Genomic DNA, 19457 nt, shown 5'->3' with positions numbered 1-19457 from the left:
AAGGAACCACATTCTGACAGAAAGACCTTCTTCAGTCTCTCTATCCATCATCTATCTATCTATATCTGTCTATCTTTTTTCTTTATTATCTGTCATCTATCTATCATTCTATCCATTTATCTATCATTCTATCCATCCATCATGCAGGACAGTACCACCTGTACAAGGTCATGGGAAAGTTTAAAGTGCATTATGGGAATAGGAGTCCGTTCCATGTACATTCGGTTGTTATTTCACAGATCCACGTTGATAGAGGAACAAATTTGTCCAGAAAGGCAGAAGCCTAAAACTGCTATTATCTGTTCCAAACATCGAAGCCCAAACTTGTTTGTTTTCTCCCCAAAAGAGGAATTTAATATAAAGCAGGTTCCGTCTCTGAGCATCTGTTCCCCCTCAGCCTCCCCCGGCGCAGCCAAGTGCATTCTCTATGGGAGATTGGTGTTTGGCTCCTCCCTCTCGGCTACACAAACAGCCCCGGGGGGCCGGGGGGGGGGCACAGAGTCGGATATTTATTTCCAGGGAATGTATAACTGTTACAGGGACGGAGAACGTGTTAATTCTCAGTAAGTTGGTGTTCTTGGAACGCAAGAGCTCGGAGATCTAACAATGGGAACCAAATCTGCACAAATAATCCCAAATATGAGTAGGAGGAGCTATTAATATATCTCCCACATTTATATAGGGCTGCCAATGTGTATAAGGATTTATCCTTATCATTTACAGTAGGGGGTACATTATCCCTTATAATACATGAGTGATACTCAGAGTTCCCTGTATAACTCAGCCTGCAGCCTTGTGCCTTTATATGGGCACAGAACCCCTCAGTGACTGCTAATATCCTTATCATTTACAGTAGGGGGTACATTATCCCTTATAATACATGAGTGATACTCAGAGTTCCCTGTATAACTCAGCCTGCAGCCTTGTGCCTTTATATGGGGGGCACAGAACCCCTCAGTGACTGCTAATATCCTTATCATTTACAGTAGGGGGTACATTATATCCCTTATAATACATGAGTGATACTCAGAGTTCCCTGTATAACTCAGCCTGCAGCCTTGTGCCTTTATATGGGGGGCACAGAACCCCTCAGTGACTGCTAATATCCTTATCATTTACAGTAGGGGGTACATTATCCCTTATAATACATGAGTGATACTCAGAGTTCCCTGTATAACTCAGCCTGCAGCCTTGTGCCTTTATATGGGGGGCACAGAGCCCCTCAGTGACTGCTAATATCCTTATCATTTACAGTAGGGGGTACAGTATCCCTTATAATACATGAGTGATACTCAGAGTTCCCTGTATAACTCAGCCTGCAGCCTTGTGCCTTTATATGGGGGGCACAGAACCCCTCAGTGACTGCTAATATCCTTATCATTTACAGTAGGGGGTACATTATCCCTTATAATACATGAGTGATACTCAGAGTTCCCTGTATAACTCAGCCTGCAGCCTTGTGCCTTTATATGGGCACAGAAACCCCTCAGTGACTGCTAATATCCTTATCATTTACAGTAGGGGGTACATTATCCCTTATAATACATGAGTGATACTCAGAGTTCCCTGTATAACTCAGCCTGCAGCCTTGTGCCTTTATATGGGGGGCACAGAACCCCTCAGTGACTGCTAATATCCTTATCATTTACAGTAGGGGGTACATTATCCCTTATAATACATGAGTGATACTCAGAGTTCCCTGTATAACTCAGCCTGCAGCCTTGTGCCTTTATATGGGCACAGAACCCCTCACAGACTGCTAATATCCTTATCATTTACAGTAGGGGGTACATTATCCCTTATAATACATGAGTGATACTCAGAGTTCCCTGTATAACTCAGCCTGCAGCCTTGTGCCTTTATATGGGGGGCACAGAACCCCTCACAGACTGCTAATATCCTTATCATTTACAGTAGGGGGTATCCAATGCCGTTCCCTGAGACATTATCATTACACTAAGCACAGATTTTGGGCAGAGGCCAATGATAAACAACAGCTCATTCCGAAGCTTCCAGAGGAGAAAACACAGAGATATATAAGATATAAGGGTTGGAGAGAATGAAGGAAACACAGGGTGAAATCAGTCCCAGGAGAATGCAGCGCCCCCATCAGGAGAGTAAATGGCAAATTGTTTTTCTTGTTATATTGACTCAGGGCATTGGGGAAAAATGGGAATGGCACTAATGGGACCCCCAAACACTCAACATGGAACCCACCCCCAGATACATTTTGTTTGAACTCGAGGGGCAACTCCTATGCTGGCGGGTATGAAAGGGGTGGGAAATACTGAGGAATGGGCGGGGTATTGTGTAGATTGGGGTGGGGCTTGGAAGACCATTGGACCAACCTATTATTTCTGAGGAACCTGAGGTCTCCTATTACTTCTGTAGGTTATAAAATGTGACTGATCTTTTTCCATGAACCACAAGAAGTTCACAAAGCATGCTGGGAGCTGTAGTCCACAACACAATAAAGCCAAGGTCAGCTGCCCATGTAAAGCCCTGAGGTTCCTCCTCTGAGAATCCTACCATGGCACCTAATTCCTGACTCTATGTTCTTTGGGGCCCCTGGAGGCATTGGTTCTATTTCTTCTAGTTCTGGGCACCTCAGCAGGTTCATAACCAAGACTCTGACATTTAGTCACTGCCTAATGTTGGCAAACACTAAATGCCAGGCAGTCTCACAGGGTTAAAGTACAAGGACACGTTGGTACAATTGGAGAGCAAGGATCTGGGGCACTGACGTATGACCATAGAGGTCCACGTGGTCTGCTGGGAACTGGGTAGATCCATTGAGAAGGTTTCTAGGTGGACGTTGGGCCAAACCTGAGGAATTCTCTAGGTGTCTGGATTAATGATATCGACAAGCCTTGTACCCCCATCTGGCCCTCAAGGTGCAGTAGAGATCCAACCTCCAACCTCATAGGAACCAAATCCAGGTGGTTTCTAAATATGGCCACCACCCAACCTCATCCAGACCTTGCCTCGTTCTGCCCCCAGTGGGGCTATAGCTATGGGTTGGTTGGTAGACCTGGGTACAGAGACGTGGGTAAGCTGGACATGATGGTCCCACCGCTATAACAATAGGGTTCAGGCCTTTGCGGGACCCTCTTTGGAGTCATGAACCAATGATACAGCCTTCCTGGCTCTAAGGGCCCTCAGTATCCTGAAGACGTCTCAGGTCTCAGCTTTCACCTGTGGCCGACTTGCCCCAAAACATTTGCATCGTGCCCATTGGCTGAAGTTAGCCCCACCCACACTCTGACCCAGGGACCCATTGGGCATCAGGCAGCTCCAGGTTCCCAGGACAAACCCAGGGTTACTAATCTACTACCCATATGGTTGAGGCCAGAGTTGCCCTTGCTGACTAATTTAACCCCTATCTTACCCCTGAGGGGGGCAATGATAGGACAATTATTTTTATTTACGCAGAAATCTCGGGGATTTGTTTGTGTTTATCCATCCCCGGTGCCGCACTCATTCCTTGGCCAGAACATTTCATTCCTCAACCAACAGCTGTATCCTGAGCTTCTCCCCTACTGGGGGGGTAAGTGGGGCCCTCGGGCCGTCCCAATAGTTATACACCTCATGCAGTAAATTATCCCATGCTCGGCCCTGTCCCTGCCCCCCCCCCCAGTCTGAGGGGGAAACACGGGATACAGACAAGCAGGAATTCCCGGCTGAACCCCCAGTCTCTGCACCTGCCCAGCGAAGGGTTTGGGGGGAGAGGGAAAGGAATCTGTGGAACTGCACAGAGATCCATAAAATAAAGAATTAAAAACAAAACAACACTAAGAGCCTGTGTTTCACTGCACAGAGTCGTCTCCTGTCTGCTAATAACAGGGGGGGCTATAAGGTGCCTGTCACTTGGGGGTAGGGGGGGCTATAAGGTATGTGTCACTTGGGGTAGGGGGGGCTATAAGGTGCCTGTCACTTGGGGGTAGGGGGGGCTATAAGGTGTGTGTCACTTGGGGCAGGGGGGGCTATAAGGTGCCTGTCACTTGGGGTAGGGGGGGCTATAAGGTGCCTGTGATTTTGGGGTAGGGGGGGCTATAAGGTGTGTGTCACTTGGGGCAGGGGGGGCTATAAGGTGTGTGTCACTTGGGGTAGGGGGGGCTATAAGGTGCCTGTGATTTTGGGGTAGGGGGGGCTATAAGGTGTGTGTCACTTGGGGTAGGGGGGGGCTATAAGGTGTGTGTCACTTGGGGTAGGGGGGGGCTATAAGGTATGTGTCACTTGGGGTAGGGGGGGCTATAAGGTGTGTGTCACTTGGGGTAGGGGGGGGCTATAAGGTGTGTGTCACTTGGGGTAGGGGGGGGCTATAAGGTGTGTGTCACTTGGGGTGGGGGGGGCTATAAGGTGTGTGTCACTTGGGGTAGGGGGGACTATAAGGTGTGTGTCACTTGGGGTAGGGGGGGGCTATAAGGTGTGTGTCACTTGGGGTAGGGGGGGCTATAAGGTGTGTGTCACTTGGGGTAGGGGGGGGCTATAAGGTGTGTGTCACTTGGGGTGGGGGGGCTATAAGGTGTGTGTCACTTGGGGTAGGGGGGACTATAAGGTGTGTGTCACTTGGGGTAGGGGGGGGCTATAAGGTGTGTGTCACTTGGGGTAGGGGGGGCTATAAGGTGTGTGTCACTTGGGGTAGGGGGGGCTATAAGGTGTGTGGGGTAGGGGGGACTATAAGGTATGTGTCACTTGGGGTAGGGGGGGCTATAACGTGTGTGTCACTTGGGGTAGGGGGGACTATAAGGTGTGTGGGGTAGGGGGACTATAAGGTATGTGTCACTTGGGGTAGGGGGGGGCAATAAGGTGTGTGTCACTTGGGGTAGGGGGGGCTATAAGGTGTGTGTCACTTGGGGTAGGGGGGACTATAAGGTGTGTGGGGTAGGGGGGACTATAAGGTGTGTGTCACTTGGGGTAGGGGGGGCAATAAGGTGTGTGTCACTTGGGGTAGGGGGGGCTATAAGGTGTGTGTCACTTGGGGTAGGGGGGCTATAAGGTGTGTGTCACTTGGGGTAGGGGGGCTATAAGGTGTGTGGGGTAGGGGGACTATAAGGTGTGTGTCACTTGGGGTAGGGGGGGGCAATAAGGTGTGTGTCACTTGGGGTAGGGGGGGCTATAAGGTGTGTGTCACTTGGGGTAGGGGGGACTATAAGGTGTGTGGGGTAGGGGTGACTATAGGGAGTAAGGGGGATTACAAGGTGTGTGCAGTGTAGGGTTTGGGTAACTTTTCAACTGAAATAAAAAACCCTGATTATGAAGGTTCCAGAGAATTGAATGTTCTTGTGCCCTTGGGCAGTTTATATTTTAAAGGAAATCAGTTGAGGGTCAGAGAACCCACATCTGGGCCATCTGCTCCTCCACCAAGTGGATGTTGAAACTCCTTTTCTCCTAGGAGAGGACATGTAGCCCCACCAGGCGTCCCCGGAACATTCCATTCCATAGAATCCTGCAATGAGCTCACAATGCAAATATTCCAGCCATTTTATTGATGATCCTCCTTATCTTGTATAGAGGGACATACGCTGGGGCGCTTGCGTATATTGTATATTATACATAAACCATTCTGGGAAGCCTCAGGGTGACAGTCTCCTCTCTGTATATGCGCAGGGATTGTACTTGGCTACTGCTCAATCAGTAGGAATGTTCCCTCCTTAGAATAAAATGCAGGGGGTGATGCCATTTCATTTTCAATTACAAAATTGCTGCATCATAAAGAACAATGTTAAATATTGGGTTCCATGGACCATCTATGACTGGGCCCAGAACAACCACTTGAGAGAGGGAAACCCCCTGTCAGCAGCTCAAGTATGTACCTTCCTTGTTAGTTCTCGAATGGATGGAGCATCCATGTCAGGGTTGTGTTTCCTTGGGGTAGCACAGTGCAAGGATAAAGAGAGCCCCACTAGTGAGACCCACCAAGTCTATAAAAGGTAGGCTACGAGCCAACATTTTTCTCTTGAAACCCCTCAGTGAAGGAGGGAACCTGGTAGGAGGTGTGAGAAGAGCCAAGGCCATGGCAAGGGTACAGTGGCCACTAGCTAGAGTAGGCCTATAGTCCAAAGATGGCCATACATTGACCACTAGGTAGAGTAGGCGTATAGTCCAAAGGTGGCCATACATTGACCACTAGGTAGAGTAGGCGTATAGTCCATTTGAGGCCATACATTGACCACTTGGTAGAGTAGGCGTATAGTCCAAAGATGGCCATACATTGACCACTAGGTACAGTAGGTGTATAGTCCATCGGTGGCCATACAGTGACACCTAGGTTGAGTAGGCGTATAGTCCAAAGATGGCCATACATTGACCACTAAGTAGAGTAGGCGTATAGTCCATTGGTGGCCATACATTGATCACTAGGTAGAGCAGGCGTATAGACCAGGGGTAGGGAACCTTGGCTCTCCAGCTGTGATAAAACTACAAATCCCAGCAAGCATTTTCCTTAATTAACCATGACTGTGGCTGTCAGACTCCTGCAATGTCCAAAGGTGGCCATACATTGACCACTAGGTAGAGTAGGCGTATAGTTCATCATTGGCCATACATTGACACCTAGGTAGAGTAGGCGTATAGTCCAAAGGTGACCATACATTGACCACTAGGTAGAGTAGGCGTATAGTCCAAAGGTGGCCATACATTGACCACTAGGTACAGTAGGTGTATAGTCCATCGGTGGCCATACATTGACACCTAGGTAGAGTAGGCGTATAGTCCAAAGATGGCCATACATTGACCACTAGGTACAGTAGGTGTATAGTCCATCAGTGGCCATACAGTGACAAGATGGCCATACATTGACCACTAAGTAGAGTAGGCGTATAGTCCAAAGATGGCCATACATTGACCACTAGGTACAGTAGGTGTATAGTCCATCGGTGGCCATACAGTGACACCTAGGTTGAGTAGGCGTATAGTCCAAAGATGGCCATACATTGACCACTAAGTAGAGTAGGCGTATAGTCCATTGGTGGCCATACATTGATCACTAGGTAGAGCAGGCGTATAGACCAGGGGTAGGGAACCTTGGCTCTCCAGCTGTGATAAAACTACAAATCCCAGCAAGCATTTTCCTTAATTAACCATGACTGTGGCTGTCAGACTCCTGCAATGCATTGTGGGACTGGTAGTTCCATAACAGCTGGAGAGCCAAGGTTCCCTACCCCTGGTATAGACCAAAGGTGGCCATACATTGACACCTAGGTAGAGTAGGCGTATAGTCCAAAGGTGGACATACATTGACCACTAGGTAGAGTAGGCGTATAGTTCATTGGAGGCCATACATTGACCACTTGGTAGAGTAGGCGTATAGTCCAAAGATGGCCATACATTGGCCACTAGGTAGAGTAGGCGTATAGTTCATTGGAGGCCATACATTGACCACTTGGTAGAGTAGGCGTATAGTCCAAAGATGGCCATACATTGGCCACTAGGTAGTAGAGTAGGCATATAGTTTATTGTTGGCCATACATTGACACCTAGGTAGAGTAGGCGTATAGTCCAAAGGTGGCCATACATTGACACCTAGGTAGAGTAGGCGTATAGTCCAAAGGTGGCCATACATTGACCACTAGCTAGAGTAGCCGTATAGTCCAAAGATGGCCATACATTGACCACTAGGTAGAGCAGGCGTATAGTTCATTGTTGGCCATACATTGACACCTAGGTAGAGTAGGTGTATAGTCCATCGTTGGCCATACATTGACACCTAGGTAGAGTAGGCGTATAGTCCAAGGATGGCCATACATTGACCACTATACATGAGCTGATGATTGAAATCAGCCAGATATTGATTGGGCAAGTTCAAAAATCTTGGCCTACATCTCATCAATGCGATCTGAATTTTTGGCCCTTGGACTTCAAGGTGGGCATACTAGAGAAAGATAGGATCGTTTGGCAGACCTTTCAGTGTTTGGCCACCATAAGATTAGATGGTCTAGGAGCAAAGACATAGTATATAGTGAGCACTTGGCTTCATTGAAGAGAAGGAGTTGGGTCGCTCCCTTGTTGCCAAACGAATCAGTGCTACTGAGCCCAGTCACATGAAACTACTGGTTCCAATTTAATGTATTTAAGGTCCTCCTATTATTAACTTGATAAGAACAACTAGCACCCATCTGAAGGATGGAAAGGGACCCTGCAATGGCTGTAACTGGAAGGAGAATGTGAGTACTGGAACCCAAAAGTCCAGTGCCAGCCTGGGGTATTTGGGCCTACTGGATCGTCCCTCAAACACCCATTACCCCTCGCAACCACTGGTTCCCCTCAGAATGACCTAGCTCATTATGGTGAACCCCAACTTTTACATTTAGAGAAGGTTCTTGAGTGTAAGAAGGTGAGGAGCCAATGTAGTCACCCTATGAGTATCTGTCTATCTACGAGTATTTTCACATGGTGCAAGTCAGCAGGTTTCCCCCTTACAGACCCAAAATATATTATTTTTGTTCCAACAGCGACAGGCGGAAAGAATTCCTGTTCCGTTGCCATTTCTGACCAAGTAACTTAATCTTCCATCTGCAGAACAATGATCTCGTCGCCTCCAAAGGCACAGCCCTATTTCCCAATTCTCTCTTTTATTTATTATTATTCAGCCTTTTATTAAAAGATCAAATCTAAATATGGATGTTCCGGGTTATTTTTAGTTGTTGACGAGAAAATTGTGGAAAACAAACAAGGATCTGGCAGCCGGGGGCCGACCCAAGATTGGCTTCCAGGACACTATTATCAGTTTATCCGTGAAACGCGTTGGCTGAGAGTCAGGAGTCTGTCCCGTTCCGCTCTTTCTTCAGCACCTTCCGGAATTTTCTAATCACCTGAGTCGCATTCCAAGAACCGGGAGCAAAATGTGACCCAGAATGTTCCATGAACTGCCCGGAAAGGGGGACTCATCTCACCCACGCGCATTAGATATTTCCATTATTTTCACCACGGCCATAGCTCGGATACTGGGACCATTTGGGAGGCTGTTATGTCCATTATCTACGAGCAGAAAAACAGATCTGGCATTTTAGTCTGTTGTTTCCGTTTGTGGTTAGTGGAGATTAAAGAGCAAGTAAACATTAACTCTCAATATGTGGCGGAGCGTTTAAATGCCACGGACTAAAGTCAATTTGTTTCCGTATATTTTGACTTGAATGTTGGATAAAACCACAATAAAAGGGGGTTGAGTCATGGACATTCCTTGGGCCCATATTTAAGTAATAAGTCATTATTTGCAAGGGGGAAGGCAGGAAACTCTCATTAGGAGGTAGCACCCCATAACCCAACTCATAAATGGTGGTCTTACTCCTAAAACAATGTGTGTTGGTCTTTGAAATCCATCCCCTATATAAAGCTATACTGACGGACAATATGTTGCCTGTTGGACTGGCCTGAACCAGTTCCAGAAAATCTCATGGTGGGTGCAAGTTCTAATGGGTTCCAGACAAGGCATAATCCCCTTCTAAGTTCCACTTTGGACCTATGTAAAGCTAGTTGCTTCAAGAGTCAGCCCAGGGTGTCTGGTTCTCTAGTAAACCCTAGGAGACCCTGTCCTGATCAGTCAAGATATAAGGCAACCAGGCAAGGAGGTAAAAATCTATGAGAAATATGACCAGACGGCAATAATTAGGACCATCCAACAGGTTGGAATGGTGGCTTGGCAATTTCATGATCATGAAAATAAAGAATTACTTGCTTGTAACTACCATGGGTCACTTCCCATTGATAAGTCCCACCTGAAGCATATCTTCAGAGGTGGCCTCACCACCATTCAGGACTCTATCAATAGAAGATTAGAGGTTGCAATTAGAGCCACCTTTTAAAACAGGATAAAACAAAAATCCCCATGCTGCTTGGCTGAGCAGAAGACAACTGAGATGGATGCAGCTGAGTGGCCAAGGATCTTCAGGGAACACAAGAGAACCTCTCGTGATCTTCAAGATCAAAATACAACCCGGCATGGAGATAAAAGTCAATGAGATATGTGACCATCCAACTTTCAACCCTATAGGGCAATTGAATGACCATCCTATAGGGTTGGAAGTTGTATGGTTGGGAGTTGGATGGTGGCTTAGCAATTTCATGATCAGAAATGGAGAAATGCAGAAAGAATTACTAGTAAATCATGGTGCCTGGAACTACCACACGTCATTTCCCACTGACTTGAAACAGGAAACACTTGCAAAAAACCATTAACCCAGAAAAGTAGGGGACATAGAACCCTCATGCTGCTTGGCTGAGCAGAAGACACCTGAGATGGATGAAGCTGAGCTGCCAAGGATCTTCAGGGAACACTAGAGAACCTCTCCTGATCTTCAAGATGTAATACAACCCAGCAAGGAGGTAAAAGTGAATGAGAAATAAGACCAGAGGGCAATTGAAGGACCATCCTATAGGGTTGGAAGTTGGATGGTTGGGAGTTGGATGGTGGCTTAGCAATTTCATGATCAGAAATGGAGAAAGAATTACTAGTAAAACATGGTGCCTTGAACTACCACAGGTCAAAGAAAAGTAGGGACTTGAAGAACCCAAGTCCCACCTGAAGCATATCTTCAGAGGTAGCCTCACCACCATGCAGGACTGTATCAGTAGAAGATTAGAAGTTGTGATTACAGCTATGTCTATGAGCAGAAGACACCTGAGATGAAGCTGAGGGGCCAAGTTATTCTTCCACCAACAGCCTAGCATGGAACCCATCCAATCCTCTCCTGATGTCTCTACTCTACACACACATGCATTGATATGACTAAGGCAGAAATAGTTTTTGATATACAACATACAAAAAGCAACGAGCCATATCTTTAGTTCATTCCATCTCCCAAGGATTATATCATTGTGAGGAACCTCAGGCCTCGCTCGTGTAATAGATTGCAAGGGAGGAGCAGCCGCCAGTGACCAGATGCTCCTAAAATAACAGAGGAGAGGCATGAATCTTGACTAGATTCACAAAAACACAGGCCCCAGTGGCACAAGAGGATTAATACTCTGCCTAAATTTAGCCGTTGTCATGAGTCGGAAACACTGTATATTCATGTATCATGCCGCCAAGAAATCTTAATTAACAACAGAGGAAAAACATCTCTGAATCTTTCCTATGGGGTGAGCTGTTATCAATCACACAATGTACCTACAGCAGAGCAGCAAAAACACGAGCGTAGCCCTTCTGGAACCACCTTCCAATAAGCGGATCTAAAGTCAATCTGTAGAACTATTTAATTACTAATTAAGATTAGAAGATTGAAGAGGTTCCTTGATGAAACTGGACATTCATCTGAGAGTTCTCTTCTCTCCATGTTGAACAATTAAATTAGTTCTTCATGAAGAGAATGGAACCCATCATTGGCTTCATTCCCAGATGCAATGACTCTACTACCAAGATGGCTGAAAAGGTGAGGACCCAAACCCAAATTCCAAACCCTAATCCAGTCAGATTGTCAACTCCTAGAAACCGAATTACTGTTAATTGCAACTGTTGCTGTTCCATTGGTCCTAAAGAAAACCATTAATGGCCACCAAATCCTACATGCAGATGAATATTCCTGTTATTGTTTTCCAATTGATGCTCTAAGAAGCTCAGGCCCACCAAGAGGTCATGGAAATGGTCAAAACCCATATTGGCCAGAACTAATGAGCCAAGGAGAGCTTACATTTACTACAATGTTTGGAAGGGACCTTTACGATATGAACAATAAATGGGGTTGGACTTCAGGAGATGTTATAGGGGACTATATGTTGACCATACAAACATGGAGGTAGAAGACATTTTTTAAACATCTGTAACATGTTCCCCCATGACATTTCATGGGATGTGTGTCTGATACCTCACTATTTCTTCTCCATCTGCAATTGTTCCTTCTGTTTCTGTTCTTCTGGGTCAGTACCAATGCTTTCCAACCACTGGATAAACAGCCATTAGGTGCATTATTATACCCCCTCATATCCGCTTGTATCTGACCATTCAAAGCCTTCACCAAAGGCAACTGAAGATGTAAGTTCTGCAGTTTCCAGATTAGTCCAAGCTGTGTTAAAGGTTCTGCTCAGTTGTTCTTCATATGGATCTTCTAGTTGAGCTGATTGGAACACTTCCCACTCAAATGTGGCTTTAGATAATGATTGCAAAAATGTCTATGAAGATGGAGGAGATATGGAAAAACCATGCTCCTCTATAGACAATGGGAGAACTTACTTCTGTTGCAGAAGAATCCACCTCCCACCATCCCAATACCAATATAATATTGTCAGTGTAGATCTCCTTCCACTAGTTGGCACAAACCACCTGGAGGGGGGGGCAATTAAACATCTGTATGGCAGAAGTTGCCTTCAAACCTCTATTCTGATCAAAAAAGGTCAATGATTCCAGACATCATCTTGACCCATGATTGTAGACCCCAAAGCTGTTGAAGACCCAAGTCTTCTGGGAAGCTAAGAACTAGTGGTGGAAAGGTTGTTGGTCCTTTAGGAGATAGAATCAAGCCACCAATATATTCCCACCACTACATTGGCTTCACAGAAGACCTGGGTCTCCACCAACTTTGGGGGTATACGCAAAGACCCCCGCAATCGTATCTACATGTAACTTTCCTATGATATTCCAGTTTGTGGAGCCGTCGGTCAGCTGACAGGTGTGAAGTCATCTGCTACATTTTTCTTCTGCGTGGAAATATCTAAAATATCTCCAGCGCATTCTTCCCCGTAAAGCTAATTTCTCCTGTATTTTTAGTCCGAGGAATGCAATACAGCATTTGTTTGTTTTAGGGAAAGAAATAAATGGAAGTCCATTATGCGCTGTTTCCTAAAGGTCTCTGTGGGACGGTCGTGTTAGATGAGGAAGAATGTTGGCCGGCCGGCGGCCCAGCTGCGAGGGAGTAGTCGGCTCATCACAATACAATGTGTCCAGAAGGCTCCAACTGCCAATCAATGGCCACGAGATATTGAGAAATGGAGTCAAACTGGTTCTGCCCGGTTACAACAGGAATATCGAGAGGATGAGCTCTTCGTGCAGATTGGCCACTCAGGACCTGGAGACGGAACAACGTGGTCGGGAGATAGAACGCTGTGTCTTTTTATGGAAACAAAAATATCAATTTAAGTTCTGACCAAACATCATATGGTCAGTAATTGGGTTGGACTATTCAACTTAATCTAAAGAAAATGACCTTTAAAGGGCAAGTAAAGCCTCAACAGAATGTTTCCATTCCAATCCCAAGCTCTCCAAAAATGGCACTTGGTTAAAATCAAGGTTAATTTAAAGAAAATTACCTTTAAAGGGCAAGTAAAGCCTCAGCAGAATGTGTCCCCTCCAATCCCTAGCTCTCCAAAGTAGGCACTTGGTTAAAATCAAGGTTAATCTAAAGAAAATGACCTTTAAAGGGCAAGTAAAGCCTCAGCAGAATGTTGCCACTCCAATCCCAAGCTCTCCAAAAATGGCACTTGGTCAAAATCAAGGTTAATCTAAAGAAAATGACCTTTAAAGGGCAAGTAAAGCCTCAACAGAATGTTGCCATTCCAATCCCAAGCTCTCCAAAGTTGGCACTTGGTCAAAATCAAGGTTAATCTAAAGAAAATGACCAAAGGGCAAGTAAAGCCTCAGCAGAATGTTGCCACTCAAATACATAGCTCTCCAAAGTAGGCACGGGGTCTGACTGGCCAGAAACCAGAAGATACCATGGTTGGCCCTGGTCCTGCTGCTCTCAAGGGCTTGTCCCACTGGCCGTCTGGTCCTGGCTCCATTTCCTTTACCCTGGGGGCCATTAGCTAGGGTGTCTGGCTGTGGGGAGTAGAGGCAGTGAGGCTTCATTTATCAACACTAGGCAAATTTGCCCATGGGCAGTAACCAATAGTAACTAATCAGCTGCAGGTAGAAGAATGAATGCAACAGTTTGATTGGTTGCCATGGGTTACTGACCATGGGCAAATTTGCTCAATGGCCCCCAGTAACAGCAATGGGTGGGCCATTGGGAGGTTAGATGTCAGACTTACCAGTGCTGCTTTCCCAGTCTGACACTGAGTAGGCTCCCCCAAACTCAATTACACATGCAAACAAATTCACCAATGAGAATCATCCTTATCATTTTATCTAACATAGGGGGACTAGTGGGCAATTTTCAGCCTCCTTTTCTAGCTGAGCTGATTGGAACAATTTCCACTCAAATGAGGCTTTAGATAATGGTTGCAAAGATGTCTATGAAGATGGAAAGTGCTGCTTTGCCAGTTGGACACTGAGTCGGCTCCCCCAAACTCAATTACACATGCAAAAGAATTCACCAATGAGAATCATCCCTATCATTTTATCTAACATAGGGAGACTAGTGGCCAGTTGTGGCTAGTTGATATTACACTTACACAGGGTTCAGTCTGAGGATTCACTTCTACAAACTGTGCTGAAAACCTTCAGTAGCAGCAAAACTTAGGGAGTTGGGTGTTCAAAGTGCACGCAGCATTCCTATTGGTAGACCCATATCCATTAAGTAGGCCAATGGCCTCATTTAGGTTAACTTTTAGTTTGTTAAAGAATGTCCTATTCCTTGCAACTTTGCAGTTGGTCTTCATTATTTATTTTTCACAATTATTTAATACTTTGCCTTCAACTCCTACATCTTTGCAGCTTTCAAATGGGGGTCACCGACCCCGGCAACCAAACAACGATCGCCCTGTGAGCTTACAATGTTATTAGAAATGTTACGTTTCATTCCTTATCTTTCTATTCAGTCTCCTTTTCATATTTCAGTCTTTCATTCAAATCACTGTCTGGTTGCTAAGTCAAACAAGACCCTAGCAACCAGCTAAGTAACCACTGTTGGGTAGAACAGCAGCATTTAGGAAGGTTGTACTCAACAACTTTAGGGGAAAGTCAATGTTTTACACCATTTTTCCTGTTCTACACCGGCTCCCAGTGTCTGACCAGTGTTGGCCAGTTTGGCTAATGGAGGCCCAGAACAGATTGTTCAGCAATTGCCCAAACAGACGTGTAATGTTTATTAAAGGGGGAAATGATGGATTGAATGAGTGACCCAGATGCACCATAGCTGAGTCCTGTGTGGGACCTGCCTGGGACTGATCCATCATGGGAGTTATCTTGCCCCGCCCCCTCGTTATTATCTCTCTAATGAGACAGTGAGTCTGCGGGGGTGACCCATTCAGTTTAGTTGCACTTATCTCTCTCCCCGGGACCCAGACAGGAGCCCTGATTAGTGCTAATAGGTGCCCCCCCCCCCCCACCCTGACCAGAGACACCGCGCAGGGAACGTGACTCACAAGAACAGAGTGTTCCCTCTATGTATCACTAATAACACTGAGCCCCGTATCCCCCCCCCCCCCCAGGAACAGTAGTGCCGGTTATTGTTATTCTGTATGGAGTTCTAAGCAACTTTTCAATTGGTCTTCCTTATTTATTTCTTATTTATTTGTCTTCTTCTTCTAAATCTTTGCAGCTTTCAAATGGGGGTCACTGACCCCGGCAGCCAAAACCTATTGCTCTGGAGACAGTAGGACAAGATGGAGAGAGTAGAGCAAGATGGAGACAGTAGGGCAAGATGGAGGCAGTAGGGCAAGATGGAGACAGTAGGGCAAGATGGAGACAGTAGGGCAAGATGGAGACAGTAGGGTAAGATGGAGACAGTAGGGCAAGATGGAGGCAGTAGGACAAGATGGAGACAGTAGGACAAGATGGAGGCAGTAGGACAAGATGGAGACAAAAGGGTAAGATGGAGACAGTAGGACAAGATGGAGACAGTAGGACAAGATGGAGGCAGTAGGACAAGATGGAGGCAGTAGGGCAAGATGGAGACAGTAGGGCAAGATGGGGACAGTAGGGCAAGATGGGGACAGTAGGGCAAGATGGAGACAGTAGGACAAGATGGAGACAGTAGGGCAAGATGGAGACAGTAGGGCAAGATGGAGACAGTAGGGCAAAATGGAGACAGTAGGGCAAGATGGAGACAGTAGGGCAAGATGGAGACAGTAGGGCAAGATGGAGACAGTAGGACAAGATGGAGGCAGTAGGACAAGATGGAGACAGTAGGGCAAGATAGAGACAGTAGGACAGGATGGAGACAGTAGTACAAGATGGAGACAGTAGGACAGGATGGAGACAGTAGGACAAGATGGAGACAGTAGGGCAAGATGGAGACAGTAGGGCATGATGGAGACAGTAGGGCAGGATGGAGACAGTAGGGCAATATGGAGACAGTAGGGCAATATGGAGACAGTAGGACAGGATGGAGACAGTAGGACAGGATGGAGACAGTAGGGCAAGATGGAGACAGTAGGACAGGATGGAGACAGTAGGACAAGATGGAGACAGTAGGACAGGATGGAGACAGTAGGGCAAGATGGAGACAGTAGGGCAAGATGGAGACAGTAGGGCAAGATGGAGACAGAAGGGCAATATGGAGACAGTAGGGCAAGATGGAGACAGTAGGGCAGGATGGAGACAGTAGGGCAAGATGGAGACAGTAGGGCAAGATGGAGACAGTAGGGCAAGATGGAGACAGAAGGGCAAGATGGAGACAGTAGGGCAAGATGGAGACAGTAGGGCAAGATGGAGACAGAAGGGCAATATGGAGACAGTAGGGCAGGATGGAGACAGTAGGGCAAGATGGAGACAGTAGGGCAAGATGGAGACAGTAGGGCAAGATGGAGACAGTAGGGCAAGATGGAGACAGTAGGGCAAGATGGAGACAGTAGGGCAAGATGGAGACAGAAGGGCAATATGGAGACAGTAGGGCAAGATGGAGACAGTAGGGCAAGATGGAGACAGAAGGGCAATATGGAGACAGTAGGGCAAGATGGAGACAGTAGGGCAGGATGGAGACAGTAGGGCAAGATGGAGACAGTAGGGCAAGATGGAGACAGAAGGGCAATATGGAGACAGTAGGGCAAGACGGGGACAGTAGGGCAAGACGGAGACAGAAGGGCAATATGGAGACAGTAGGGCAAGATGGAGACAGTAGGGCAGGATGGAGACAGTAGGGCAAGATGGAGACAGTAGGGCAAGATGGAGACAGTAGGGCAAGATGGAGACAGAAGGGCAAGATGGAGACAGTAGGGCAAGATGGAGACAGTAGGGCAAGATGGAGACAGTAGGGCAAGATGGAGACAGAAGGGCAATATGGAGACAGTAGGGCAAGATGGAGACAGTAGGGCAAGATGGAGACAGAAGGGCAATATGGAGACAGTAGGGCAAGATGGAGACAGTAGGGCAGGATGGAGACAGTAGGGCAAGATGGAGACAGTAGGGCAAGATGGAGACAGAAGGGCAATATGGAGACAGTAGGGCAAGACGGGGACAGTAGGGCAAGACGGAGACAGTAGGGCAAGACGGAGACAGTAGGGCAAGATGGAGACAGTAGGGCAAGATGGAGACAGCAGGAAAAGATGGAGACAGTAGGGCAAGATGGAGACAGTAGGGCAAGATGGAGACAGTAGGGCAAGACGGAGACAGTAGGGCTATGTACAGGCTATGAGCAAACTTAGGGGGCTGTTCCTGCTGAATTGTGCTTAGTACAGGGGAATCCCTATGTGCCATAGTTTTATGGTATCTCTCTGTACAGGCTATGAGCAAACTTAGGGGGCTGTTCCTGCTGAATTGTGCTTAGTACAGGGGAATCCCTATGTGCCATAGTTTTATGGTATCTCTCTGTACAGGCTATGAGCAAACTTAGGGGGCTGTTCCTGCTGAATTGTGCTTAGTACAGGGGAATCCCTATGTGCCATAGTTTTATGGTATCTCTCTGTACAGGCTATGAGCAAACTTAGGGGGCTGTTCCTGCTGAATTGTGCTTAGTACAGGGGAATCCCTATGTGCCATAGTTTTATGGTATCTCTCTGTACAGGCTATGGGCAAACTTAGGGGGCTGTTCCTGCTGAATTGTGCTTAGTACAGGGGAATCCCTATGTGCCATAGTTTTATGGTATCTCTCTGTACAGGCTATGGGCAAACTTAGGGGGCTGTTCCTGCTGAATTGTGCTTAGTACAGGGGAATCCCTATGTGCCATAGTTTTATGGTATCTCTCTGTACAGGCTATGAGCAAACTTAGGGGGCTGTTCCTGCTGAATTGTGCTTAGTACAGGGGAATCCCTATGTGCCATAGTTTTATGGTATCTCTCTGTACAGGCTATGAGCAAACTTAGGGGGCTGTTCCTGCTGAATTGTGCTTAGTACAGGGGAATCCCTATGTGCCATAGTTTTATGGTATCTCTCTGTACAGGCTATGAGTATCACTAGTCGCACTGGCTCTGCTGAATGGCTGGGGTATAGCAGTGAGTTAGTTAAAAATGACACCAAACACCAGATCAGATGCTGCTAAGAATTTCCCGAGCCCGGTGCAAGGCTGCCATCTAGTGGTATTATTTTATTTTAGCTTTGCTGCACACTTCTTATTCTTTAAAGGGGAACTCAACCCAAAAACAGAATTTTATTTATATATATCATTCTAAGCAACTCCCCAATATCCATTCATTCCTCATTCTCACTGGGTTTATAGTTATGTGTAACTGTCACTGTGTCTGTCCCTTTCCCTTCCCTGCACTGCTGGTTCTGACTCCTGATACAACTCCCCAATATCCATTCATTCCTCATTCTCACTGGGTTTATAGTTATGTGTAACTGTCACTGTGTCTGTCCCTTTCCCTTCCCTGCACTGCTGGTTCTGACTCCTGATACAACTCCCCAATATCCATTCATTCCTCATTCTCACTGGGTTTATAGTTATGTGTAACTGTCACTGTGTCTGTCCCTTTCCCTTCCCTGCACTGCTGGTTCTGACTCCTGATACAACTCCCCAATATCCATTCATCCCTCATTCTCACTGGGTTTATAGTTATGTGTAACTGTCACTGTGTCTGTCCCTTTCCCTTCCCTGCACTGCTGGTTCTGACTCCTGATACAACTCCCCAATACCCATTCATCCCTCATTCTCACTGGGTTTATAGTTATGTGTAACTGTCACTGTGTCTGTCCCTTTCCCTTCCCTGCACTGCTGGTTCTGACTCCTGATACAACTCCCCAATATCCATTCATCCCTCATTCTCACTGGGTTTATAGTTATGTGTAACTGTCACTGTGTCTGTCCCTTTCCCTTCCCTGCACTGCTGGTTCTGACTCCTGATACAACTCCCCAATATCCATTCATCCCTCATTCTCACTGGGTTTATAGTTATGTGTAACTGTCACTGTGTCTGTCCCTTTCCCTTCCCTGCACTGCTGGTTCTGACTCCTGATACAACTCCCCAATATCCATTCATTCCTCATTCTCACTGGGTTTATAGTTATGTGTAACTGTCACTGTGTCTGTCCCTTTCCCTTCCCTGCACTGCTGGTTCTGACTCCTGATACAACTCCCCAATATCCATTCATCCCTCATTCTCACTGGGTTTATAGTTATGTGTAACTGTCACTGTGTCTGTCCCTTTCCCTTCCCTGCACTGCTGGTTCTGACTCCTGATACAACTCCCCAATACCCATTCATTCCTCATT

The sequence above is a fragment of the Xenopus tropicalis genome, chromosome 4 (genome assembly GCF_000004195.4).
Source record: "Xenopus tropicalis strain Nigerian chromosome 4, UCB_Xtro_10.0, whole genome shotgun sequence".
In the NCBI taxonomy this organism is placed as follows: Eukaryota; Metazoa; Chordata; class Amphibia; order Anura; family Pipidae; genus Xenopus; species Xenopus tropicalis.
This window is presented reverse-complemented; position numbering follows the sequence as displayed.